Below are 26,354 nucleotides of genomic sequence, written 5' to 3'. Positions count from 1 at the left end.
TTCTTCAGAGCTATGAGCCCCCCCCAAAAAAAAAGCGCCGCACCACCACCGGGTGGGCTCGAACCTCCAACCTTTCGGTTAACAGCCGATCGCGCTAGCCAATTGCGCCATGGAGACAGCCCTGTTCCACTCTCACCACCATCAGAACATATCTTCAAAGCTATCAGCCCAAAGAAAAAAAAGCAACACACCACTCCTGGGAGGGCTCGAACCTCCAACCTTTCAGTTAACAGCCCATCGCGCTAGCCAATTGCGCCACGGACACAGTCATGCTCCACTCTCACCACCGTCAGAACATTTCTTCAGAGCTATCAGCCCAAAGGAAAAAAAGCGCCGCACCACCACCGGGTGGGCTCGAGCGTCCAACCTTTCGGTTAATAGCCCATCGCGCTAGCCAATTACGCCACGGAGACAGTCGTGCTCCACTCTCACCACCATCAGAACATATCTTCAAAGCTATAAGCGCAAAGAAAAAAAAGCAACACACCACTCCCGGGAGGGCTCGAACCTCCAACCTTTTGGTTAACAGCCGATCGCGCTAGCCGATTGCGCCACGCAGACAGTCCTGCTCCACTCTCACCACCATCAGAACATATCTTCAAAGCTATCAGCCCAAAGAAAAAAAAGCAACACAGCACTCCCGGGAGGGCTCGAACCTCCAACCTTTCAGTTAACAGCCGATCACGCTAGCCAATTGCGCCACGGAGACAGTCATGCTCCACTCTCACCACCGTCAGAACATTTCTTCAGAGCTATCAGCCCAAAGGAAAAAAAGCGCCGCACCACCACCGGGTGGGCTCGAGCGTCCAACCTTTCGGTTAATAGCCCATCGCGCTAGCCAATTACGCCACGGAGACAGTCGTGCTTCACTCTCACCACCATCAGAACATATCTTCAAAGCTATCAGCGCAAAGAAAAAAGCAACACACCACTCCCGGGAGGGCTCGAACCTCCAATCTTTCGGTTAACAGCCGATCGCGCTAGCCAATCGCGCCACGGAGACAGTCCTGCTCCACTCTCACCACCATCAGAACGTTTCTTCAGAGCTATCAGCCCAAAGAAAAAAAAGCGCCGCACCACCACCGGGTGGGCTCGAACCTCCAACCTTTCAGTTACCAGCCGATCGCGCTAGCCGATTGCGCCACGGAGACAGTCCTGCTCCACTCTCACCACCATCAGAACATATCTTCAAAGCTATCAGCCCAAAGAAAAAAAAGCAACACAGCACTCCCGGGAGGGCTCGAACCTCCAACCTTTCAGTTAACAGCCGATCACGCTAGCCAATTGCGCCACGGAGACAGTCGTGCTCCACTCTCACCACCGTCAGAACATTTCTTCAGAGCTATCAGCCCAAAGGAAAAAAAGCGCCGCACCACCACCGGGTGGGCTCGAGCGTCCAACCTTTCGGTTAATAGCCCATCGCGCTAGCCAATTACGCCACGGAGACAGTCGTGCTTCACTCTCACCACCATCAGAACATATCTTCAAAGCTATCAGCGCAAAGAAAAAAGCAACACACCACTCCCGGGAGGGCTCGAACCTCCAATCTTTCGGTTAACAGCCGATCGCGCTAGCCAATTGCGCCACGGAGACAGTCATGCTCCACTCTCACCACCGTCAGAACATTTCTTCAGAGCTATCAGCCCAAAGGAAAAAAAGCGCCGCACCACCACCGGGTGGGCTCGAGCGTCCAACCTTTCGGTTAATAGCCCATCGCGCTAGCCAATTACGCCATGGAGACAGTCGTGCTCCACTCTCACCACCATCAGAACATATCTTCAATGCTATCAGCGCAAAAAAAGCAACACACCACTCCCGGGAGAGCTCGAACCTCCAGCCTTTCGGTTAACAGCCGATCGCGCTAGCCAATTGCGCCACGGAGACAGTCCTGCTCCACTCTCACCACCGTCAGAACATTTCTTCAAAACTATCAGCCCAAAGAAAAAAAAGCGCCGCACCACCATCGGGTGGGCTCGAACCTCCAACCTTTCGGTTAACAGCCCATCGCGCTAGCCAATTACGCCACGGAGACAGTCGTGCTCCACTCTCACCACCATCAGAACGTTTCTTCAGAGCTATCAGCCCAAAGAAAAAAAAGCGCCACACCACCATCGGGTGGGCTCGAACCTCCAACGTTTCGGTTAACAGCCAATCGCGCTAGCCAATTGCGCCACGGAGACAGTCGTGCTCCACACTAACCACCGTCAGAACATTTCTTCAGAGCTATCAGCCCAAAGAAAAAAAAGCGCCGCACCACCACCGGGTGGGCTCGAACCTCCAACCTTCCGGTTAACAGCCAATCGCGCTAGCCAATTGCGCCATGGAGACAGTCCTGCTCTACTCTCACCACCATCAGAACATATCTTCAAAGCTATCAGCCCAAACAAAAAAAAGCAACACACCACTCCTGGGAGGGCTCGAACCTCCTACCTTTCAGTTAACAGCCCATCGCGCTAGCCAACTGTGCCACGGAGACAGTCGTGCTCCACTCTCACCACCATCACAAATATCTTCAAAGCTATCGGCCCAAAGAAAAAAAAGCACCGCACCACCACCGCGTGGCTTCCAACCTCCAACCTTTCGGTTACCAGCCGATCGCGCTAGCCGAGTGCGCCACAGAGACAGTCCTGCTCCACTCTGACCACCATCAGAACATATCTTCAAAGCTATCAGCCCAAAGAAAAAAAGCAACACACCACTCCCGGGAGGGCTCGAACCTCCAACCTTTCAGTTAACAGCCGATCACGCTAGCCAATTGCGCCACGGAGACAGTCATGCTCCACTCTCACCACCGTCAGAACAATTCTTCAGAGCTATCAGCCCAAAGGAAAAAAAGCGCCGCACCACCACCGGGTGGGCTCGAGCGTCCAACATTTCGGTTAATAGCCCATCGCGCTAGCCAATTACGCCACGGAGACAGTCGTGCTCCACTCTCACCACCATCAGAACATATCTTCAAAGCTATCAGCGCAAAGAAAAAAGCAACACACCACTCCCGGGAGGGCTCGAACCTCCAACCTTTCGGTTAACAGCCGATCGCGCTAGCCAATTGCGCCAAGGAGACAGTCATGCTCCACTCTCACCACCAACAGAACATATCTCCAAAGCTATCAGCGCAAAGAAAAAAGCAACACACCACTCCCGGGAGGGCTCGAACCTCCAACTTTTCTGTTAACAGCCGATCGCGCTAGCCAATTGCGCCACGGAGACAGTCCTGCTCCACTCTCACCACCATCAGAACATATATTCAAAGCTATCATACGAAAGAAAAAAAGCGCCGCACCACCACCGGGTGGGCTCGAACCTCCAACCTTTCGGTTAACAGCCGATCGCGCTAGAGAATCGCGTAACGGAGACAGTCCCGCTCCACTCTCACCACCACCAGAACATATCTTCAGAGCTATCAGCCCAAAGAAAAAAAGCGCCGCACCACCACCGGGTGGGCTCGAACCTCCAAACTTTTGGTTAACAGCCGATCGCGCTAGCCAATTGCGCCACGGAGAGAGTCGTGCTCCTTTCTCACCACCAACAGAACATATCTCCAAAGCTATCAGCGCAAAGAAAAAAGCAACACACCACTCCCGGGAGGGCTCGAACCTCCAACATTTCGGTTAACAGCCGATCGCGCTAGCCACTTCCGCATCGGAGACAGTCCGGCTCCACTCTCACCACCGTTAGAACATTTCTTCAGAGCTATCAGCCCAAAGAAAAAAAAGTGCCGCACCACCATCTGGTGGGCTCGAACCTCCAACGTTTCGGTTAACAGCCAATCGCGCTAGCCAATTGCGCCACGGAGACAGTCGTGCTCCACTCTCACCACCGTCAGAACATTTCTTCAGAGCTATGAGCCCCCCCCCAAAAAAAGCGCCGCACCACCACCGGGTGGGCTCGAACCTCCAACCTTTCGGCTAACAGCCGATCGCGCTAGCCAATTGCGCCATGGAGACAGTCCTGTTCCATTCTCACCACCATCAGAACATATCTTCAAAGCTATCAGCCCAAAGAAAAAAAAGCAACACACCACTCCTGGGAGGGCTCGAACCTCCAACCTTTCAGTTAACAGCCCATCGCGCTAGCCAATTGCGCCCCGGAGACAGTCGTGCTCCATTCTCACCACCATCACAACATATCTTCAAAGCTATCAGCCCAAAGAAAAAAAAGCACCACACCACCACCGCGTGGGCTCGAACCTCCAACCTTTCGGTTACCAGCTGATTGCGCTAGCCGATTGCGCCACGGAGACAGTCTTGGTCCACTCTCACCACCATCAGAACATATCTTCAAAGCTATCAGCCCAAAGAAAAAAAAGCAACACACCACTCCCGGGAGGGCTCGAACCTCCAACCTTTCAGTTAACAGCCGATCGCGCTAGCCAATCGCGCCACGGAGACAGTCATGCTCCACTCTCACCACCGTCAGAACATATATTCAAAGCTATCAGACGAAAGAAAAAAAAGCGCCGCACCACCACCGGGTGGGCTCGAACCTCCAAACTTTCGGTTAACAGCCGATCGCGCTAGAGAATCGCGTAACGGAGACAGTCCAGCTCCACTCTCACCACCACCAGAACATATCTTCAGAGCTATCAGCCCAAAGAAAAAAAGCGCCGCACCACCACCGGGTGGGCTCGAACCTCCAACCTTTTGGTTAACAGCCGATCGCGCTAGCTAATTGCGCCACGGAGAGAGTCGTGCTCCTTTATCACCACCAACAGAACATATCTCCAAAGCTATTAGCGCAAAGAAAAAAGCAACACACCACTCCCGGGAGGGCTCGAACCTCCAACATTTCGGTTAACAGCCGATCGCGCTAGCCACTTCCGCATCGGAGACAGTCCGGCTCCACTCTCACCACCGTCAGAACATTTCTTCAGAGCTATCAGCCCAAAGAAAAAAAAGCGCCGCACCACCATCGGGTGGGCTCGAACCTCCAACGTTTCGGTTAACAGCCAATCGCGCTAGCGAATTTCGCCACGGAGACAGTCGTGCTCCACTCTCACCACCGTCAGAACATTTCTTCAGAGCTATGAGCCCCCCCCCAAAAAAAGCGCCGCACCACCACCGGGTGGGCTCGAACCTCCAACCTTTCGGTTAACAGCCGATCGCGCTAGCCAATTGCGCCATGGAGACAGTCCTGTTCCACTCTCACCACCATCAGAACATATCTTCAAAGCTATCAGCCCAAAGAAAAAAAAGCAACACACCACTCCTGGGAGGGCTCGAACCTCCAACCTTTCAGTTAACAGCCCATCGCGCTAGCCAATTGCGCCACGGAGACAGTCATGCTCCACTCTCACCACCGTCAGAACATTTCTTCAGAGCTATCAGCCCAAAGGAAAAAAAGCGCCGCACCACCACCGGGTGGGCTCGAGCGTCCAACCTTTCGGTTAATAGCCCATCGCGCTAGCCAATTACGCCACGGAGACAGTCGTGCTCCACTCTCACCACCATCAGAACATATCTTCAAAGCTATAAGCGCAAAGAAAAAAAAGCAACACACCACTCCCGGGAGGGCTCGAACCTCCAACCTTTTGGTTAACAGCCGATCGCGCTAGCCGATTGCGCCACGCAGACAGTCGTGCTCCACTCCCACCACCATCAGAACATATCTTCAAAGCTATCAGCGCAAAGAAAAAAAGCAACACACCACTCCCGGGAGAGCTCGAACCTCCAACCTTTCGGTTAACAGCCGATCGCGCTAGCCAATTGCGCCACGGAGACAGTCCTGCTCCACTCTCACCACCATCAGAACGTTTCTTCAGAGCTATCAGCCCAAAGAAAAAAAAAGCGCCGCACCACCATCGGGTGGGCTCGAACCTCCAACGTTTCGGTTAACAGCCAATCGCGCTAGCCAATTGCGCCACGGAGACAGTCGTGCTCCACACTAACCACCGTCACAACATTTCTTCAGAGCTATCAGCCCAAAGAAAAAAAAGCGCCGCACCACCACCGGGTGGGCTCGAACCTCCAACCTTCCGGTTAACAGCCAATCGCGCTAGCCAATTGCGCAATGGAGACAGTCCTGCTCTACTCTCACCACCATCAGAACATATCTTCAAAGCTATCAGCCCAAACAAAAAAAAGCAACACACCACTCCTGGGAGGGCTCGAACCTCCTACCTTTCAGATAACAGCCCATCGCGCTAGCCAACTGTGCCACGGAGACAGTCGTGCTCCACTCTCACCACCATCACAAATATCTTCAAAGCTATCAGCCCAAAGAAAAAAAAGCACCGCACCACCACCGCGTGGCTTCCAACCTCCAACCTTTCGGTTACCAGCCGATCGCGCTAGCCGAGTGCGCCACAGAGACAGTCCTGCTCCACTCTCACCACCATCAGAACATATCTTCAAAGCTATCAGCCCAAAGAAAAAAAGCAACACACCACTCCCGGGAGGGCTCGAACCTCCAACCTTTCAGTTAACAGCCGATCACGCTAGCCAATTGCGCCACGGAGACAGTCATGCTCCACTCTCACCACCGTCAGAACATTTCTTCAGAGCTATCAGCCCACAGGAAAAAAAGCGCCGCACCACCACCGGGTGGGCTCGAGCGTCCAACATTTCGGTTAATAGCCCATCGCGCTAGCCAATTACGCCACGGAGACAGTCGTGCTCCACTCTCACCACCATCAGAACATATCTTCAAAGCTATCAGCGCAAAGAAAAAAGCAACACACCACTCCCGGGAGGGCTCGAACCTCCAACCTTTCGGTTAACAGCCGATCGCGCTAGCCAATTGCGCCAAGGAGACAGTCATGCTCCACTCTCACCACCAACAGAACATATCTCCAAAGCTATCAGCGCAAAGAAAAAAGCAACACACCACTCCCGGGAGGGCTCGAACCTCCAACTTTTCTGTTAACAGCCGATCGCGCTAGCCAATTGCGCCACGGAGACAGTCATGCTCCACTCTCACCACCATCAGAACATATATTCAAAGCTATCATACGAAAGAAAAAAAGCGCCGCACCACCACCGGGTGGGCTCGAACCTCCAAACTTTCGGTTAACAGCCGATCGCGCTAGAGAATCGCGTAACGGAGACAGTCCCGCTCCACTCTCACCACCACCAGAACATATCTTCAGAGCTATCAGCCCAAAGAAAAAAAGCGCCGCACCACCACTGGGTGGGCTCGAACCTCCAACCTTTTGGTTAACAGCCGATCGCGCTAGCCAATTGCGCCACGGAGAGAGTCGTGCTCCTTTCTCACCACCAACAGAACATATCTCCAAAGCTATCAGCGCAAAGAAAAAAGCAACACACCACTCCCGGGAGGGCTCGAACCTCCAACATTTCGGTTAACAGCCGATAGCGCTAGCCACTTCCGCATCGGAGACAGTCCGGCTCCACTCTCACCACCGTCAGAACATTTCTTCAAAGCTATCAGCCCAAAGAAAAAAAAGTGCCGCACCACCATCGGGTGGGCTCGAACCTCCAACGTTTCGGTTAACAGCCAATCGCGCTAGCCAATTGCGCCACGGAGACAGTCGTGCTCCACTCTCACCACCGTCAGAACATTTCTTTAGAGCTATGAGCCCAAAAAAAAGCGCCGCACCACCACCGGGTGGGCTCGAACCTCCAACCTTTCGGCTAACAGCCGATCGCGCTAGCCAATTGCGCCATGGAGACAGTCCTGTTGCATTCTCACCACCATCAGAACATATCTTCAAAGCTATCAGCCCAAAGAAAAAAAAAGCAACACACCACTCCTGGGAGGGCTCGAACCTCCAACCTTTCAGTTAACAGCCCATCGCGCTAGCCAATTGCGCCACGGAGACAGTCGTGCTCCATTCTCACCACCATCACAACATATCTTCAAATCTATCAGCCCAAAGAAAAAAAAGCACCACACCACCACCGCGTGGGCTCGAACCTCCAACCTTTCGGTTACCAGCTGATTGCGCTAGCCGATTGCGCCACGGAGACAGTCTTGGTCCACTCTCACCACCATCAGAACATATCTTCAAAGCTATCAGCCCAAAGAAAAAAAAGCAACACACCACTCCCGGGAGGGCTCGAACCTCCAACCTTTCAGTTAACAGCCGATCGCGCTAGCCAATCGCGCCACGGAGACAGTCATGCTCCACTCTCACCACCGTCAGAACATATATTCAAAGCTATCAGACGAAAGAAAAAAAGCGCCGCACCACCACCGGGTGGGCTCGAACCTCCAAACTTTCGGTTAACAGCCGATCGCGCTAGAGAATCGCGTAACGGAGACAGTCCCGCTCCACTCTCACCACCACCAGAACATATCTTCAGAGCTATCAGCCCAAAGAAAAAAAGCGCCGCACCACCACCGGGTGGGCTCGAACCTCCAACCTTTTGGTTAACAGCCGATCGCGCTAGCCAATTGCGCCACGGAGAGAGTCGTGCTCCTTTCTCACCACCAACAGAACATATCTCCAAAGCTATCAGCGCAAAGAAAAAAGCAACACACCACTCCCGGGAGGGCTCGAACCTCCAACATTTCGGTTAACAGCCGATCGCGCTAGCCACTTCCGCATCGGAGACAGTCCGGCTCCACTCTCACCACCGTCAGAACATTTCTTCAGAGCTATCAGCCCAAAGAAAAAAAAGCGCCGCACCACCATCGGGTGGGCTCGAACCTCCAACGTTTCGGTTAACAGCCAATCGCGCTAGCCAATTTCGCCACGGAGACAGTCGTGCTCCACTCTCACCACCGTCAGAACATTTCTTCAGAGCTATGAGCCCCCCCCCAAAAAAAAAGCGCCGCACCACCACCGGGTGGGCTCGAACCTCCAACCTTTCGGGTAACAGCCGATCGCGCTAGCCAATTGCGCCATGGAGACAGTCCTGTTCCACTCTCACCACCATCAGAACATATCTTCAAAGCTATCAGCCCAAAGAAAAAAAAGCAACACACCACTCCTGGGAGGGCTCGAACCTCCAACCTTTCAGTTAACAGCCCATCGCGCTAGCCAATTGCGCCACGGAGACAGTCGTGCTCCATTCTCACCACCATCACAACATATCTTCAAAGCTATCAGCCCAAAGAAAAAAAAGCACCACACCACCACCGCGTGGGCTCGAACCTCCAACCTTTCGGTTACCAGCTGATTGCGCTAGCCGATTGCGCCACGGAGACAGTCTTGGTCCACTCTCACCACCATCAGAACATATCTTCAAAGCTATCAGCCCAAAGAAAAAAAAGCAACACACCACTCCCGGGAGGGCTCGAACCTCCAACCTTTCAGTTAACAGCCGATCGCGCTAGCCAATCGCGCCACGGAGACAGTCATGCTCCACTCTCACCACCGTCAGAACATTTCTTCAGAGCTATCAGCCCAAAGGAAAAAAAGCGCCGCACCACCACCGGGTGGGCTCAAACCTCCAACCTTTTGGTTAGCACCCGATCGCGCTAGCCAATTGCGCAACGGAGAGAGTCGTGCTCCACTCTCACCACCAACAGAACATATCTTCAAAGCTATCAGCGCAAAGAAAAAAGCAACACACCACTCCCGGGAGGGCTTGAACCTCGAACCTTTCGGTTAACAGCCGATCTCGCTAGCCAATTGCGCCACGGAGACAGTCCTGCTCCACTCTCACCACCATCAGAACATATCTTAAAGGCTATCAGCCCAAAGAAAAAAAAGCGCCACACCACCACCGAGTGGGCTCGAACCTCCAACCTTTCGGTTAACAGCCGATCGCGCCAGCCAATTGCGCCACGGAGACAGTCGTGGTCCACCCTCCTCCCCGTCAGAACATTTCTTCAGAGCTATCAGCCCAAAGAAATAGAAGCGCCGCACCACCACCGGGTGGGCTTGAACCTCCAACTATTCGGTTAAATGCCGATCGCGCTAGCCAATTGCGCCACGGAGATAGTCGTGCTCCACTTCCACCACCATCAGAACATATCTTCAAAGCTATCAGCGCAAAAAAAAGCAACACACCACTCCCGGGAGAGCTCGAACCTCCAACCTTTCGGTTAACAGCCGAACGCGCTAGCCAATTGCGCCACGGAGACAGTCCTGCTCCACTCTCACCATCGTCAGAACATTTCTTCAGAGCTATCAGCCCAAAGAAAAAAAAGCGCCGCACCACCATCGGGTGGGCTCGAACATCCAACCTTTCAGTTAACAGCCCATCGCGCTAGCCAATTACGCCACGGAGACAGTCGTGCTCCACTTTCACCACCATCACAACATATCTTCAAAGCTATCAGCCCAAAGGAAAAAAAGCACCGCCCTACCACAGCGTGGGCTCGAACCTCCAACCTTTCGGTTAACTGCCGAACGTGCTAGCCGATTGCGCCAAGGAGACAGTCATGCTCCACTCTCACCACCGTCAGAACATTTCTTCAGAGCTATCAGCCAAAAGAAAAAAGCGCCGCACCACCATCGGGTGGGCTCGAACCTCCAACCTTTTGGTTAACAGCCGATCGCGCTAGCCAATTGCGCCACGGAGAGAGTCGTGCTCCTTTCTCACCACCAACAGCAGAACATATCTCCAAAGCTATCAGCGCAAAGAAAAAAGAACACACCACTCCCGGGAGGGCTTGAACCTCGAACCTTTCGGTTAACAGCCGATCGGGCTAGCCAATTGCGCCGCGGAGACAGTCATGCTCCACTCTCACCACCATCAGAACAAAAGCTATAAGTGCAAAGAAAAAAGCAACACACCACTCCCGAGAGGGCTCGAACCTCCAACTTTTCTGTTAACAGCCGATCGCGCTAGCCAATTACGCCACGGAGACAGTCCTGCTCCACTCTCACCACCATCAGAACATATATTCAAAGCTATCAGACGAAAGAAAAAAAAGCGCCGCACCACCACCGGGTGGGCTCGAACCTCCAACCTTTCGGTTAACAGCCGATCGCGCTAGAGAATCGCGTAACGGAGACAGTCCGGCTCCACTCTCACCACCGTCAGAACATTTCTTCAGAGCTATCAGCCCAAAGAAAAAAAAGCGCCGCACCACCATCGGGTGGGCTCGAACCTCCAACGTTTCGGTTAACAGCCAATCACGCTAGCCAATTGCGCCACGGAGACAGTCGTGCTCCACTCTCACCACCGTCAGAACATTTCTTCAGAGCTATGAGCCTAAAGAAAAAAAAGCGCCGCACCACCACCGGGTGGGCTCGAACCTCCAACCTTTCGGTAACCAGCCGATCGCGCTCGCCGATTGCGCCACGGATACAGTCCTGCTCCACTCTCACCACCATCAGAACATATCTTCAAAGCTATCAGCCCAAAGAAAAAAAAGCAACACAGCACTCCCGGGAAGGCTCGAACCTCCAACCTTTCAGTTAACAGCCGATCACGCTAGCCAATTGTGCCACGGAGACAGTCATGCTCCACTCTCCCCACCGTCAGAACATTTCTTCAGAGCTATCAGCCCAAAGGAAAAAAAGCGCCGCACCACCACCGGGTGGGCTCGAGCGTCCAACCTTTCGGTTAATAGCCCATCGCGCTAGCCAATTACGCCACGGAGAACGTCGTGCTCCACTCTCACCACCATCAGAACATATCTTCAAAGCTATCAGCGCAAAGAAAAAAGCAACACACCACTCCCGGGAGGGCTCGAACCTCCAACCTTTCGCTTAACAGCCGATCGCGCTAGCCAATTGCGCCACGGAGACAGTCATGCTCCACTCTCACCACCGTCAGAACATTTCTTCAGAGCTATCAGCCCAAGGGAAAAAAAGTGCCGCACCACCACCGGGTGGGCTCGAGCGTCCAACCTTTCGGTTAATAGCCCATCGCGCTAGCCAATTACGCCACGGAGACAGTCGTGCTCCACTTTCACCACCATCAGAACATATCTTCAAAGCTATCAGCGCAAAAAAAGCAACACACCACTCCCGGGAGAGCTCGAACCTCCAGCCTTTCGGTTAACAGCCGATCGCGCTAGCCAATTGCGCCACGGAGACAGTCCTGCTCCACTCTCACCACCGTCAGAACATTTCTTCAAAGCTATCAGCCCAAAGAAAAAAAAGCGCCGCACCACCATCGGGTGGGCTCGAACCTCCAACCTTTCGGTTAACAGCCCATCGCGCTAGCCAATTGCGCCACGGAGACAGTCATGCTCCACTCTCACCAACGTCAGAACATTTCTTCAGAGCTATCAGCCCAAAGAAAAAAAAAAGCGCCGCACCACCACCGGGTGGGCTCGAACCTCCAACCTTTCGGTTAACACCCCATCGCGCTAGCCAATTACGCCACGGAGATAGTCGTGCTCCACTCTCACCACCATCAGAACATATCTTCAAAGCTATAAGCGCAAAGAAAAAAAAGCAACACACCACTCCCGGGAGGGCTCGAACCTCCAACCTTTTGGTTAACAGCCGATCGCGCTAGCCGATTGCGCCACAGAGACAGTCGTGCTCCACTCCCACCACCATCAGAACATATCTTCAAAGCTATCAGCGCAAAGAAAAAAGCAACACACCACTCCCGGGAGAGCTCGAACCTCCAACCTTTCGGTTAACAGCCGATCGCGCTAGCCAATTGCGCCACGGAGACAGTCCTGCTGCACTCTCACCACCGTCTAAACGTCTCTTCAGAGCTATCAGCCCAAAGAAAAAAAGCGCCGCACCACCATCGGGTGGGCTCGAACCTCCAACGTTTCGGTTAAGAGCCAATCGCGCTAGCCAATTGCGCCACGGAGACAGTCGTGCTCCACTCTAACCACCGTCAGAACATTTCTTCAGAGCTATCAGCCCAAAGAAAAAAAAGCGCCGCACCACCACCGGGTGGGCTCGAACCTCCAACCTTCCGGTTAACAGCCGATCGCACTAGCCAATTGCGCCATGGAGACAGTCATGCTCCACTCTCACCACCGTCAGAACATTTCTTCAGAGCTATCAGCCCAAAGGAAAAAAAGCGCCGCACCACCACCGGGTGGGCTCGAGCGTCCAACATTTCGGTTAATAGCCCATCGCGCTAGCCAATTACTCCACGGAGACAGTCGTGCTCCACTCTCACCACCATCAAAACATATCTTCAAAGCTATCAGCCCAAACAAAAAAAAGCAACACACCACACCTGGGAGGGCTCGAACCTCCAACCTTTCAGTTAACAGCCCATCGCGCTAGCCAACTGTGCCACGGAGACAGTCGTGCTCCACTCTCACCACCATCACAAATATCTTCAAAGCTATCAGCCCAAAGAAAAAAAGCACCGCACCACCACCGCGTGGGCTCGAACCTCCAACTTTTCGGTTACCAGCCGATCGCGCTAGCCGAGTGCGCCACAGAGACAGCCCTGCTCCACTCTCACCACCATCAGAACATATCTTCAAAGCTATCAGCCCAAAGAAAAAAAGCAACACACCACTCCCGGGAGGGCTCGAACCTCCAACCTTTCAGTTAACAGCCGATCACGCTAGCCAATTGCGCCACGGAGACAGTCATGCTCCACTCTCACCACCGTCAGAACATTTCTTCAGAGCTATCAGCCCAAAGGAAAAAAAGCGCCGCACCACCACCGGGTGGGCTCGAGCGTCCAACATTTCGGTTAATAGCCCATCGCGCTAGCCAATTACTCCACGGAGACAGTCGTGCTCCACTCTCACCACCATCAGAACATATCTTCAAAGCTATCAGCACAAAGAAAAAAGCAACACACCACTCCCGGGAGGGCTCGAACCTCCAACCTTTCGGTTAACAGCCGCTCGCGCTAGCCAATTGCGCCAAGGAGACAGTCATGCTCCACTCTCACCACCGTGAGAACATTTCTCCAGAGCTATCAGCCCAAAGAAAAAGAAGCGCCGCACCACCTTCGGGTGGGCTCGAACCTCCAACCTTTCGGTTAACAGCCCATCGCGCTAGCCAATTGCGCCACGGAGACAGTCCTGCTCCACTCTCACTACCGTCAGAACATTTCTTCAGAGCTATCAGCCCAAAGGAAAAAAGCGCCGCACCACCACCGGGTGGGCTCGAACCTCCAACCTTTTCGTTAACAGCCGATCGCGCTAGCCAATTGCGCCACGGAGAGAGTCGTGCTCCTTTCTCACCACCAACAGAACATATCTTCAAAGCTATCAGCGCAAAGAAAAAAGAACACACCACTCCCGGGAGGGCTTGAACCTCGAACCTTTCGGTTAACAGCCGATCGCGCGAGCCAATTGCGCCGCGGAGACAGTCATGCTCCACTCTCACCACCATCAGAACAAAAGCTATAAGCGCAAAGAAAAAGCAACACACCACTCCCGAGAGGGCTCGAACCTCCAACTTTTCTCTTAACAGCCGATCGCGCTAGCAAATTGCGCCACGGAGACAGTCCTGCTCCACTCTCACCACCATCAGAACATATATTCAAAGCTATTAGACGAAAGAAAAAAAAGCGCCGCACCACCACCGGGTGGGCTCGAACCTCCAACCTTTCGGTTAACAGCCGATCGCGCTAGAGAATCGCGTAACGGAGACAGTCCCGCTCCACTCTCACCACCACCAGAACATATCTTCAGAGCTATCAGCCCAAAGAAAAAAAGCGCCGCACCACCACCGGGTGGGCTCGAACCTCCAACATTTTGGTTAACAGCCGATCGCGCTAGCCAATTGCGCCACAGAGAGAGTCATGCTCCTTTCTCACCACCAACAGAACATATCTCCAAAGCTATCAGCGCAAAGAAAAAAGCAACACACCACTCCCGGGAGGGCTCGAACCTCGAACCTTTCGGTTAACAGCCGATCGCGCTAGCCAATTGCGCCGCGGAGACAGTCATGCTCCACTCTCACCACCATCAGAACAAAAGCTATAGGTGCAAAGAAAAAAGCAACACACCACTCCCGAGAGGGCTCGAACCTCCAACTTTTCTGTTAACAGCCGATCGCGCTAGCCAATTACGCCACGGAGACAGTCCTGCTCCACTCTCACCACCATCAGAACATATATTCAAAGCTATCAGACGAAAGAAAAAAAAGCGCCGCACCACCACCGGGTGGGCTCGAACCTCCAACCTTTCGGTTAACAGCCGATCGCGCTAGAGAATCGCGTAACGGAGACAGTCCGGCTCCACTCTCACCACCGTCAGAACATTTCTTCAGAGCTATCAGCCCAAAGAAAAAAAAGCGCCGCACCACCATCGGGTGGGCTCGAACCTCCAACGTTTCGGTTAACAGCCAATCACGCTAGCCAATTGCGCCACGGAGACAGTCGTGCTCCACTCTCACCACCGTCAGAACATTTCTTCAGAGCTATGAGCCTAAAGAAAAAAAAGCGCCGCACCACCACCGGGTGGGCTCGAACCTCCAACCTTTCGGTAACCAGCCGATCGCGCTAGCCGATTGCGCCACGGATACAGTCCTGCTCCACTCTCACCACCATCAGAACATATCTTCAAAGCTATCAGCCCAAAGAAAAAAAAGCAACACAGCACTCCCGGGAAGGCTCGAACCTCCAACCTTTCAGTTAACAGCCGATCACGCTAGCCAATTGTGCCACGGAGACAGTCATGCTCCACTCTCACCACCGTCAGAACATTTCTTCAGAGCTATCAGCCCAAAGGAAAAAAAGCGCCGCACCACCACCGGGTGGGCTCGAGCGTCCAACCTTTCGGTTAATAGCCCATCGCGCTAGCCAATTACGCCACGGAGAACGTCGTGCTCCACTCTCACCACCATCAGAACATATCTTCAAAGCTATCAGCGCAAAGAAAAAAGCAACACACCACTCCCGGGAGGGCTCGAACCTCCAACCTTTCGCTTAACAGCCGATCGCGCTAGCCAATTGCGCCACGGAGACAGTCATGCTCCACTCTCACCACCGTCAGAACATTTCTTCAGAGCTATCAGCCCAAAGGAAAAAAAGTGCCGCACCACCACCGGGTGGGCTCGAGCGTCCAACCTTTCGGTTAATAGCCCATCGCGCTAGCCAATTACGCCACGGAGACAGTCGTGCTCCACTTTCACCACCATCAGAACATATCTTCAAAGCTATCAGCGCAAAAAAAGCAACACACCACTCCCGGGAGAGCTCGAACCTACAGCCTTTCGGTTAACAGCCGATCGCGCTAGCCAATTGCGCCACGGAGACAGTCCTGCTCCACTCTCACCACCGTCAGAACATTTCTTCAAAGCTATCAGCCCAAAAGAAAAAAAAGCGCCGCACCACCATCGGGTGGGCTCGAACCTCCAACCTTTCGGTTAACAGCCCATCGCGCTAGCCAATTGCGCCACGGAGACAGTCATGCTCCACTCTCACCACCGTCAGAACATTTCTTCAGAGCTATCAGCCCAAAGAAAAAAAAAGCGCCGCACCACCACCGGGTGGGCTCGAACCTCCAACCTTTCGGTTAACACCCCATCGCGCTAGCCAATTACGCCACGGAGATAGTCGTGCTCCACTCTCACCACCATCAGAACATATCTTCAAAGCTATAAGCGCAAAGAAAAAAAAGCAACACACCACTCCCGGGAGGGCTCGAACCTCCAACCTTTTGGTTAACAGCCGATCGCGCTAGCCGATTGCGCCACAGAGACAGTCGTGCTCCACTCCCACCACCATCAGAACATATCTTCAAAGCTATCAGCGCAAAGAAAAAAGCAACACACCACTCCCGGGAGAGCTCGAACCTCCAACCTTTCGGTTAACAGCCGATCGCGCTAGCCAATTGCGCCACGGAGACAGTCCTGCTGCACTCTCACCACCGTCTAAACGTCTCTTCAGAGCTATCAGCCCAAAGAAAAAAAAGCGCCGCACCACCATCGGGTGGGCTCGAACCTCCAACGTTTCGGTTAACAGCCAATCGCGCTAGCCAATTGCGCCACGGAGACAGTCGTGCTCCACTCTAACCACCGTCAGAACATTTCTTCAGAGCTATCAGCCCAAAGAAAAAAAAGCGCCGCACCACCACCGGGTGGGCTCGAACCTCCAACCTTCCGGTTAACAGCCGATCGCACTAGCCAATTGCGCCATGGAGACAGTCATGCTCCACTCTCACCACCGTCAGAACATTTCTTCAGAGCTATCAGCCCAAAGGAAAAAAAGCGCCGCACCACCACCGGGTGGGCTCGAGCGTCCAACATTTCGGTTAATAGCCCATCGCGCTAGCCAATTACTCCACGGAGACAGTCGTGCTCCACTCTCACCACCATCAAAACATATCTTCAAAGCTATCAGTCCAAACAAAAAAAAGCAACACACCACACCTGGGAGGGCTCGAACCTCCAACCTTTCAGTTAACAGCCCATCGTGCTAGCCAACTGTGCCCCGGAGACAGTCGTGCTCCACTCTCACCACCATCACAAATATCTTCAAAGCTATCAGCCCAAAGAAAAAAAAGCACCGCACCACCACCGCGTGGGCTCGAACCTCCAACTTTTCGGTTACCAGCCGATCGCGCTAGCCGAGTGCGCCACAGAGACAGCCCTGCTCCACTCTCACCACCATCAGAACATATCTTCAAAGCTATCAGCCCAAAGAAAAAAAGCAACACACCACTCCCGGGAGGGCTCGAACCTCCAACCTTTCAGTTAACAGCCGATCACGCTAGCCAATTGCGCCACGGAGACAGTCATGCTCCACTCTCACCACCGTCAGAACATTTCTTCAGAGCTATCAGCCCAAAGGAAAAAAAGCGCCGCACCACCACCGGGTGGGCTCGAGCGTCCAACATTTCGGTTAATAGCCCATCGCGCTAGCCAATTACTCCACGGAGACAGTCGTGCTAGACTCTCACCACCATCAGAACATATCTTCAAAGCTATCAGCACAAAGAAAAAAGCAACACACCACTCCCGGGAGGGCTCGAACCTCCAACCTTTCGGTTGACAGCCGCTCGCGCTAGCCAATTGCGCCAAGGAGACAGTCATGCTCCACTCTCACCACCGTGAGAACATTTCTCCAGAGCTATCAGCCCAAAGAAAAAGAAGCGCCGCACCACCTTCGGGTGGGCTCGAACCTCCAACCTTTCGGTTAACAGCCCATCGCGCTAGCCAATTGCGCCACGGAGACAGTCCTGCTCCACTCTCACTACCGTCAGAACATTTCTTCAGAGCTATCAGCCCAAAGAAAAAAAGCGCCGCACCACCACCGGGTGGGCTCGAACCTCCAACCTTTTCGTTAACAGCCGATCGCGCTAGCCAATTGCGCCACGGAGAGAGTCGTGCTCCTTTCTCACCACCAACAGAACATATCTTCAAAGCTATCAGCGCAAAGAAAAAAGAACACACCACTCCCGGGAGGGCTTGAACCTTGAACCTTTCGGTTAACAGCCGATCGCGCTAGCCAATTGCGCCGCGGAGACAGTCATGCTCCACTCTCACCACCATCAGAACAAAAGCTATAAGCGCAAAGAAAAAGCAACACACCACTCCCGAGAGGGCTCGAACCTCCAACTTTTCTGTTAACAGCCGATTGCGCTAGCAAATTGCGCCACGGAGACAGTCCTGCTCCACTCTCACCACCATCAGAACATATATTCAAAGCTATTAGACGAAAGAAAAAAAAGCGCCGCACCACCACCGGGTGGGCTCGAACCTCCAACCTTTCGGTTAACAGCCGATCGCGCTAGAGAATCGCGTAACGGAGACAGTCCCGCTCCACTCTCACCACCACCAGAACATATCTTCAGAGCTATCAGCCCAAAGAAAAAAAGCGCCGCACCACCACCGGGTGGGCTCGAACCTCCAACCTTTTGGTTAACAGCCGATCGCGCTAGCCAATTGCGCCACAGAGAGAGTCATGCTCCTTTCTCACCACCAACAGAACATATCTCCAAAGCTATCAGCGCAAAGAAAAAAGCAACACACCACTCCCGGGAGGGCTCGAACCTCCAACATTTCGGTTAACAGCCGATCGCGCTAGCCACTTCCGCATCGGAGACAGTCCGGCTCCACTCTCACCACCGTCAGAACATTTCTTCAGAGCTATCAGCCCAAAGAAAAAAAAGCGCCGCACCACCATCGGGTGGGCTCGAACATCCAACGTTTCGGTTAACAGCCAATCGCGCTAGCCAATTGCGCCACGGAGACAGTCCTGCTCCACTCTCACCATCGTCAGAACATTTCTTCAGAGCTATCAGCCCAAAGAAAAAAAAGCGCCGCACCACCATCGGGTGGGCTCGAACCTCCAACCTTTCAGTTAACAGCCCATCGCGCTAGCCAATTACGCCACGGAGACAGTCGTGCTCCACTCTCACCACCATCAGAACATATCTTCAAAGCTATAAGGGCAAAGAAAAAAAGCAACACACCACTCCCGGGAGGGTTCGAACCTCCAACCTTTCGGTTAACAGCCGAACGCGCTAGCCGATTGCGCCACGGAGACAGTCGTGCTCCACTCCCACCACCATCAGAACATATCTTCAAAGCTATCAGCGCAAAGAAAAAAGCAACACACCACTCCCGGGAGGGCTTGAACCTCGAACCTGTCGGATAACAGCCGATCTCGCTAGCCAATTGCGCCACGGAGACAGTCCTGCTCCACTCTCACCACCATCACAACATATCTTCAAAGCACTCAGCCCAAAGAAAAAAAAGCGCCGCACCACCACCGAGTGGGCTCGAACCTCCAACCTTTCGGTTAACAGCCGATCGCGCCAGCCAATTGCGCCACGGAGACAGTCGTGCTCCACTCTCCCCCCCGTCAGAACATTTCTTCAGAGCTATCAGCCCAAAGGAAAAAAAGCGCCGCACCACCACCGAGTGGGCTCGAACCTCCAACCTTTCGGTTAACAGCCGATCACGCTAGCCGATTGCGCCACGGAGACAGTCGTGCTCCACTCCCACCACCATCAGAACATATATTCAAAGCTATCAGCGCAAAAAAAAGCAACACACCACTCCCGGGAGAGCTCGAACCTCCAGCCTTTCAGTTAACAGCCGATCGCGCTAGCCAATTGCGCCACGGAGAGAGTCGTGCTCTTTTCTCACCACCAACAGAACATATCTTCAATGCTATCAGGGCAATGAAAAAAAAGCGCCGCACCACCACCGGGTTGGCTCGAACCTCCAACCTTTCGGTTGATAGCCCATCGCGCTAGCCAATTGCGCCACGGAGACAGTCGTGCTCCACTCTCACCACCGTCAGAACATTTCTTCAGAGCTATAAGCCCAAAGGAAAAAAAGTGCCGCACCACCACCGGGTGGGTTCAAGCGTCCAACCTTTCGGTTAATAGCCCATTGCGCTAGCCAATTACGCCACGGAGACAGTCGTGCTCCACTCTCACCACCATCAGAACATATCTTCAAAGCTATCAGCGCAAAGAAAAAAGCAACACACCACTCCCGGGAGGGCTCGAACCTCCAACCTTTAGGTTAACAGCCGATCGCGCTAGCCAATTGCGCCAAGGAGACAGTCGTGCTCCACTCTCACCACCGTCAGAACAATTCTCCAGAGCTATCAGCCCAAAGAAAAAAAAGCGCCGCACCACCACCGGGTGGGCTCGAACCTCCAACCTTTTGGTTAACACCCGATCGCGCTAGCCGATTGCGCAACGGAGAAAGTCGTGCTCCACTCTCACCACCAACAGAACATTTCTTCAGAGCTATCAGCGCAAAGAAAAAAGCAACACACCACTACCGAGAGGGCTTGAACCTCGAACCTTTCGGTTAACAGCCGATCTCGCTAGCCAATTGCGCCACGGAGACAGTCGTGCTCCACTCTCACCACCGTCAGAACATTTCTTCAGAGCTAACAGCCCAAAGAAAAAAAAGCGCCGCACCACCACCAGGTGGGCTAGAACCTCCAAACTTTTGGTTAACAGCCGATCGCGCTAGCCAATTGCGCCATGGAGACAGTCCTGCTCCACTCTCACCACCATCAGAACATATCTTTAAAGCTATCAGCCCAAAGAAAAAAAAAGCAACATACCATTACTGGGTGGACTCGAACCTCCAACCTTTCAGTTAACAGCCCATCGCGCTAGCCAATTGCGCCACGGAGAGAGTCGTGCTCCACTCTCACCACCATCAGAACATATCTTCAAAGCTATCAGCGCAAAAAAAAAGCAACACACCACTCCCGGTAGGGCTCGAACCTCCAACCTTTCGGTTAACAGCCGATCGCGCTAGCCAATTGCGCCAAGGAGACAGTCATGCTCCACTCTCACCACCGTCAGAACAATTCTTCAGAGCTATCAGCCCAAAGGAAAAAAAGCGCCGCACCACCACCGGGTGGGCTCAAACCTCCAACCTTTTGGTTAACACCCGATCGCGCTAGCCAATTGTGCAACGGAGAGAGTCGTGCTCCACTCTCACCACCAACAGAACATATCTTCAAAGCTATCAGCGCAAAGAAAAAGCAACACACCACTCCCGGGAGGGCTTGAACCTCGAACCTTTCGGTTAACAGCCGATCTCGCTAGCCAATTCCGCCACGGAGACAGTCCTGCTCCACTCTCACCAACATCAGAACATATCCCAAAGGCTATCAGCCCAAAGAAAAAAAAAGCGCCGCACCACCACCGAGTGGGCTCGAACCTCCAACCTTTCGGTTAACAGCCGATCGCGCCAGCCAATTGCGCCACGGAGACAGTCCTGCTCCACTCTCATCATCGTCAGAACATTTCTTCAGAGCTATCAGCCCAAAGAAAAAAAAGAGCCGCACCACCATCGGGTGGGCTCGAACCTCCAACCTTTCAGTTAACAGCCCATCGCGCTAGCCAATTACGCCACGGAGACTTTTTTTTTTTTTTTTTCTTTATTGCCTTTTAATAACCACAAGCAAAGGAAATACATACAAAATATGTACACTTACTAAAACACCAGCTTCAACTTGGCCAGTGCACTTGGTTTAAAAAGGCTTCACAGAAGCCAATTGGTCGAGCACAGGTAACCACTCGGGGGGTTCAGGCAGCGCTTTAAACACGTCTCGTGTATACAGCATACTCTCAACAAAATAGTCTCTCGCTGAACGTGCGTCTACACGCATATGTCGAACATCCATTCTTGTCCTCCACACACTATGCATGCAAAGCAACATTAACATGTCACTCGGCACTTCCCCTGCAGCTGCACACGGAAGAAAACGGATTCCAAAAGCGTTGATAGGTAGTTCTTTTTTTATAGTCCGTTGTAGTACGTCCCACAAGAACACAGCATCATGGCAGTCGAGAAAGATATGATTTATCGTTTCTGGTTTGCCGCAGATTAGACAGTTGACGGACCACGGTACAAAAAGCCCTTTACTTTTTAGCCATGGCAGTACAGGGAGAGTGCCGGTATGCACTTGAAAGAAGAATGTTTTGACAGAGGGTCTGACCGGCATTCTCTTAACACGTTTAAACACGTCACGCTCAGAACCTAGCCTGCACGAAGCTCGGTAGACGGGCACTGGCAGGAAGACATCAAGAAGGTCACGATACAGTTTCTTTTTAGTCACGTCGGACAAGTATTCGTACGAAAATCTTTCCTTGAGCAGGCGTGTAGCTGTAACTACTTCTCGCAAATAAGGACTGAGTGGTCCAGCTTCGAAGGAAAAAGATGACACGACGAAATCAGATAAGGGGGTCTGCAGTCTTGCTTGGATCACAGTTCTCAAGAAATTGTCAGTTTGATCTCGAGCGAACATGAATCTGCTCACCAACTGCTTAAAAAACAAATGCAAAAGCCCCAGACCACCATATTTTACCCTATGAAATAAATTGCACCGGCTCGTGCGCTCCCACTGCGACCCCCATATAAAGGTCGCGAATACTCGGTGCATTTTCTGGACCGAAGTGCGGGTCATGGTTAACACTTGTAGTACATAAAACACTTTTGCAATCAGAAATACATTGCACACGGACGCTTTTGCAAACATTGATAAATTGCGACCTCCCCACTTATCAGTACAATTTTTAATGCGTTGACGTTCCTCAGACCAATACTCCGTAGCATTGCGGTAGTGATCCAAAGGCACACCGAGGTACTTTCCGGGCATGATTTTCCAATTCATGTTACAGTAAACTTCGGGTGTGCTTTGCCACTGGCCATGCCAAACGCCTAGACATTTTGGCCAACTAATTGCGCTGCCCGTTGCTGCACAGAATTCCCTAGCTATTCGTACAACTTCTTGCACACTTTCTTTGTCACTGCAGAACACTGCGACGTCATCAGCATAGGCTAAAATTCTAATTCCACTGGTCAGAAACGTATACCCTCTTATACTTGGTGATGCAAGTATTCGTAAACAGAAGGGCTCTAAGTAAAGCGCGAAAAGGAGTGGCGACAAGGCACAACCTTGCTTCACGCTCGAGCGCACAGGAATTGAAGCACTTACTTCTTTGTTGATTACTAAATTAGCCCTGCAGTCATGATACACCATTCTAACGCCTTCTGTAATGACAGTTCCTACATTCACATGTTCCAGCAATAAAAACAAAATTTCATGTACGACTTTATCGAACGCTTTGTGCAGGTCTAGCTGAATCATGGCCACGCGGTCATTATTTGCATCACAGCATTCTAGAATACTTCTGGTTACGTGTATATTTGTGAATATGGTTCTGCCCTTAATCCCACATGTCTGATGCGGGCCGACAAGGGATGTGACAACACTTTGGAGCCGTCTTGCTAGGACCTTCGTGTATATTTTATAGTCAGTGTTGCTCAAACTGATAGGTCGGTAGGATTCCACTGAAAGTAGCTTTGCGGGGTCATCAGTTTTGGGGATTAATACTACGTGTGCTGTCCTAAATGAATGAGGTGTTTGCTGCTTGTCGTAGCATTCTCTGATCACTCGGTGTAATGCCAGTGCCATTTCTGTCTTAAAAAATTTGTATATGGCAGCACCAAGCCCATCCGGCCCTGGTGACTTGCCGTTACCCAGGTTATCTATAGCTGATTCAATTTCTGCCACAGTGATTTCTACTTCCAGTAGCTCCCGCTCAGAGTCTTCCAATCTCGGCATAAGGGTCAGAAAGTCCTCTTTGAATCGTTCGGGGTCATTGATTGTATGGCTAAGGAGTTGCGTATAAAACTCGACAAAGGCGTGTTTTATCTGTTCGCGGTCCCGGGTAATGTAATTGCGGTATCGAATTTCATTTATCTCTTTGTTTGCTGCATGTTTCTTTTCTTCACTGAGCACCCGCTTAGTGGGCGTTTCACCCATCCACAGCCGTTCAGTGCGAGCCCTTATCATTGCTCCGCGGTACTTTTCGTCGTCGATGAATTCGAGCTTTGCTTTCGCCTCCTTTATTTCTTTCTTAAATTTTCCCGGCACTTCATTTTCTACGCTTAACATGTAGTCTAGTTCGCTTTGTAACTGCCTCTCTTGTTGCCTTTCCCGATTACGTAATACACAGGCTCTTTCAATCGCTATCATCTTTATATCACACTTCATTTGCTCCCACACAGCTATGAAGTTATTGGTCTCCAAACGAAGAGCATTTGAAAGACATTCTTTGGTTTTTGTGACAAATAGTTCATCTTGCAGCAGCTTTTCATTAAATTTCCATAGAAACCAATTAAACTTCGCAGCCTTACGTTTTTCGCCAATGTTGACCTTGACCAGACAATGATCACTAAAACTAAGATGTTGAATTTGATAAGATGAGCATAGTGGCACCAACTTTGCCGACAAATATATTCTGTCTAACCTCGCGTGCGAATGACCTTGAAAGTGCGTATATCCTACTTCACCCTCTCGCGTCATTACATAACCGACATCTTCCAGCCCTGTCTCGTTCACTATTTTATTCAACAGCTCAGCGCTTCTATCGCGCACATTGAAGCTCGTTGTCTTATCCTCAGCTCTACAGACACAATTGAAGTCCCCTAGAACCACAACATTTCTTTCCGTTTTCAAGAATCCTTCAATCGCTCTGAAAAAAAATTCCCGTTCGTGCGATCTATTCGGTGCATAAACACACACAACGCGCCAAGGCATTCCAGAAACACTGAAGTCGCACACAACCAGCCTACCGCTATCGCAGGTAGACACATTTTCAACAACCGCGATACTACTACGTATGAAAACGACACAGCCTCCTGACCGCCCAACAGCATGACAAACGCAGACATTGTACCTAGAGCGAAAAACTTGAACCATTTGCTCCGTTTGTTCTTCACTTTCCATTTTAGTTTCTTGTACAGCCAGGAGGTCTATGTCGTTTTCTAACAAAATGCGACTAATCTGGCATTGTCTCCTGCGCGAACACAGGCCTCTTGAGTTCAACGTCGCGATGCAAATACCAGTTTTAAAGTTAGTCGCCATTTCTTGAAGGTTGTTTCGTCAGGTGTCATACTCACGTCGCAACAGTGGTTGCGTGTGCTCAGCGTAGAAAGCCTCGGAACGTCCCCTCCGCTACGGCGGGGCCGACGTTTGAGTGCCCCTACGGTCAGGAGACAGGTTTGGTCGTGGTTTAAAGGTAGGCCGACGACCAGTCGCCGTCTTTGTTGGAGGTTCATTGATGGCCGACGTGTCAACATTTCCGGTACGGTCAGGTGTTTCACGAGCTCGCTTAAAAGCGATAGCACCGGCCTTGGTCATCTCGGCGTCCGTTGCTTCCGGGCCGCCCTCTCGCGCAGCTGAAGATGACTTGCTCGCTGCTGTAGCGTCGTTCTCTACTGCTGCCGTGTCTAAATTCGTTCCTGGCGCACCAGAGTGCTTGTCGCCTTTATTGGTAGATTCCAGTGCGGCCCCAGAAGACTGTTCAGGGGGCGTGGCAGGGCCTTCCGTATAACCGTCTTCCCTGCTCGCTTCTTCGGCATCCACGGCATCCATCAGGTGTTCAGACACTTCGTCTGTTTGGCCTGGGCCCGCAATGCTGGCGTACGACCTCACACAGTGGGCGTCATCGTGGCCATAGCGACGACAGACCCCACAGCGCGGCACGCGGCAATCCCGTCGAATGTGTCCGATAGCCCGGCATCGGAGGCATAGCGGTGCTCTGCCAGGAATTACGACGAGCGCCATATCCTCCGCAACTCGCAGTTGGTGTGGCAGGTCGTCCACGGACACGCCCGCGTGTAGCCTCAGCGTGACCGACCGCGTGGTTGAACCTTTATCATTGCAACCCTGCACCTTCCATTTATCTCTGCTTATCTCGGTCACTTTTCCGTAGGGCGTTAAGGCGACTCGCACAGCCTCGTCCGGCACGCCATGAAGAAGCCAGTACAACTTCAGCCGCACACCTCGATCACGGGGGTCAACCACCATACAGCGATGGTCCTTTAGATCAAAAGACTCCGCCGCCAGCATCTTCTTTTTACCCTCATCATCCTTGAACGTCACTGCCCATACATGATTCATTTGGTATGCCCCTAGGGCAACCACTTCCGGCAGCAGCGAAAGACGAGCAAGGCTGTCTCGGACATGCTCCACTCTCACCACCATCAGAACATATCTTAAAGGCTATCAGCCCAAAGAAAAAAAAGCGCCGCACCACCACCGAGTGGGCTCGAACCTCCAACCTTTCGGTTCACAGCCGATCGCGCCAGCCAATTGCGCCACGGAGACAGT

The 26,354-nt window shown here is 52.4% G+C and overlaps 1 non-coding gene across 1 annotated transcript; it reads right to left on the bottom strand.

Moving 5' to 3' along the window:
* Nucleotides 1-19,164: 19,164 nt before the first annotated feature.
* TRNAN-GUU (transfer RNA asparagine (anticodon GUU)) lies at nucleotides 19,165-19,241 on the bottom strand. Its single transcript has one exon. It is a non-coding gene; the product is annotated as a tRNA-Asn (tRNA).
* Between the last annotated feature and the right edge of the window lie 7,113 nt (nucleotides 19,242-26,354).

This window comes from Rhipicephalus microplus, unplaced genomic scaffold (assembly GCF_043290135.1).
Source record: "Rhipicephalus microplus isolate Deutch F79 unplaced genomic scaffold, USDA_Rmic scaffold_69, whole genome shotgun sequence".
In the NCBI taxonomy this organism is placed as follows: domain Eukaryota; kingdom Metazoa; phylum Arthropoda; class Arachnida; order Ixodida; family Ixodidae; genus Rhipicephalus; species Rhipicephalus microplus.
Note: the sequence above shows the minus strand (reverse complement) of the source record. Positions and strands in the feature narration are given on the sequence as shown.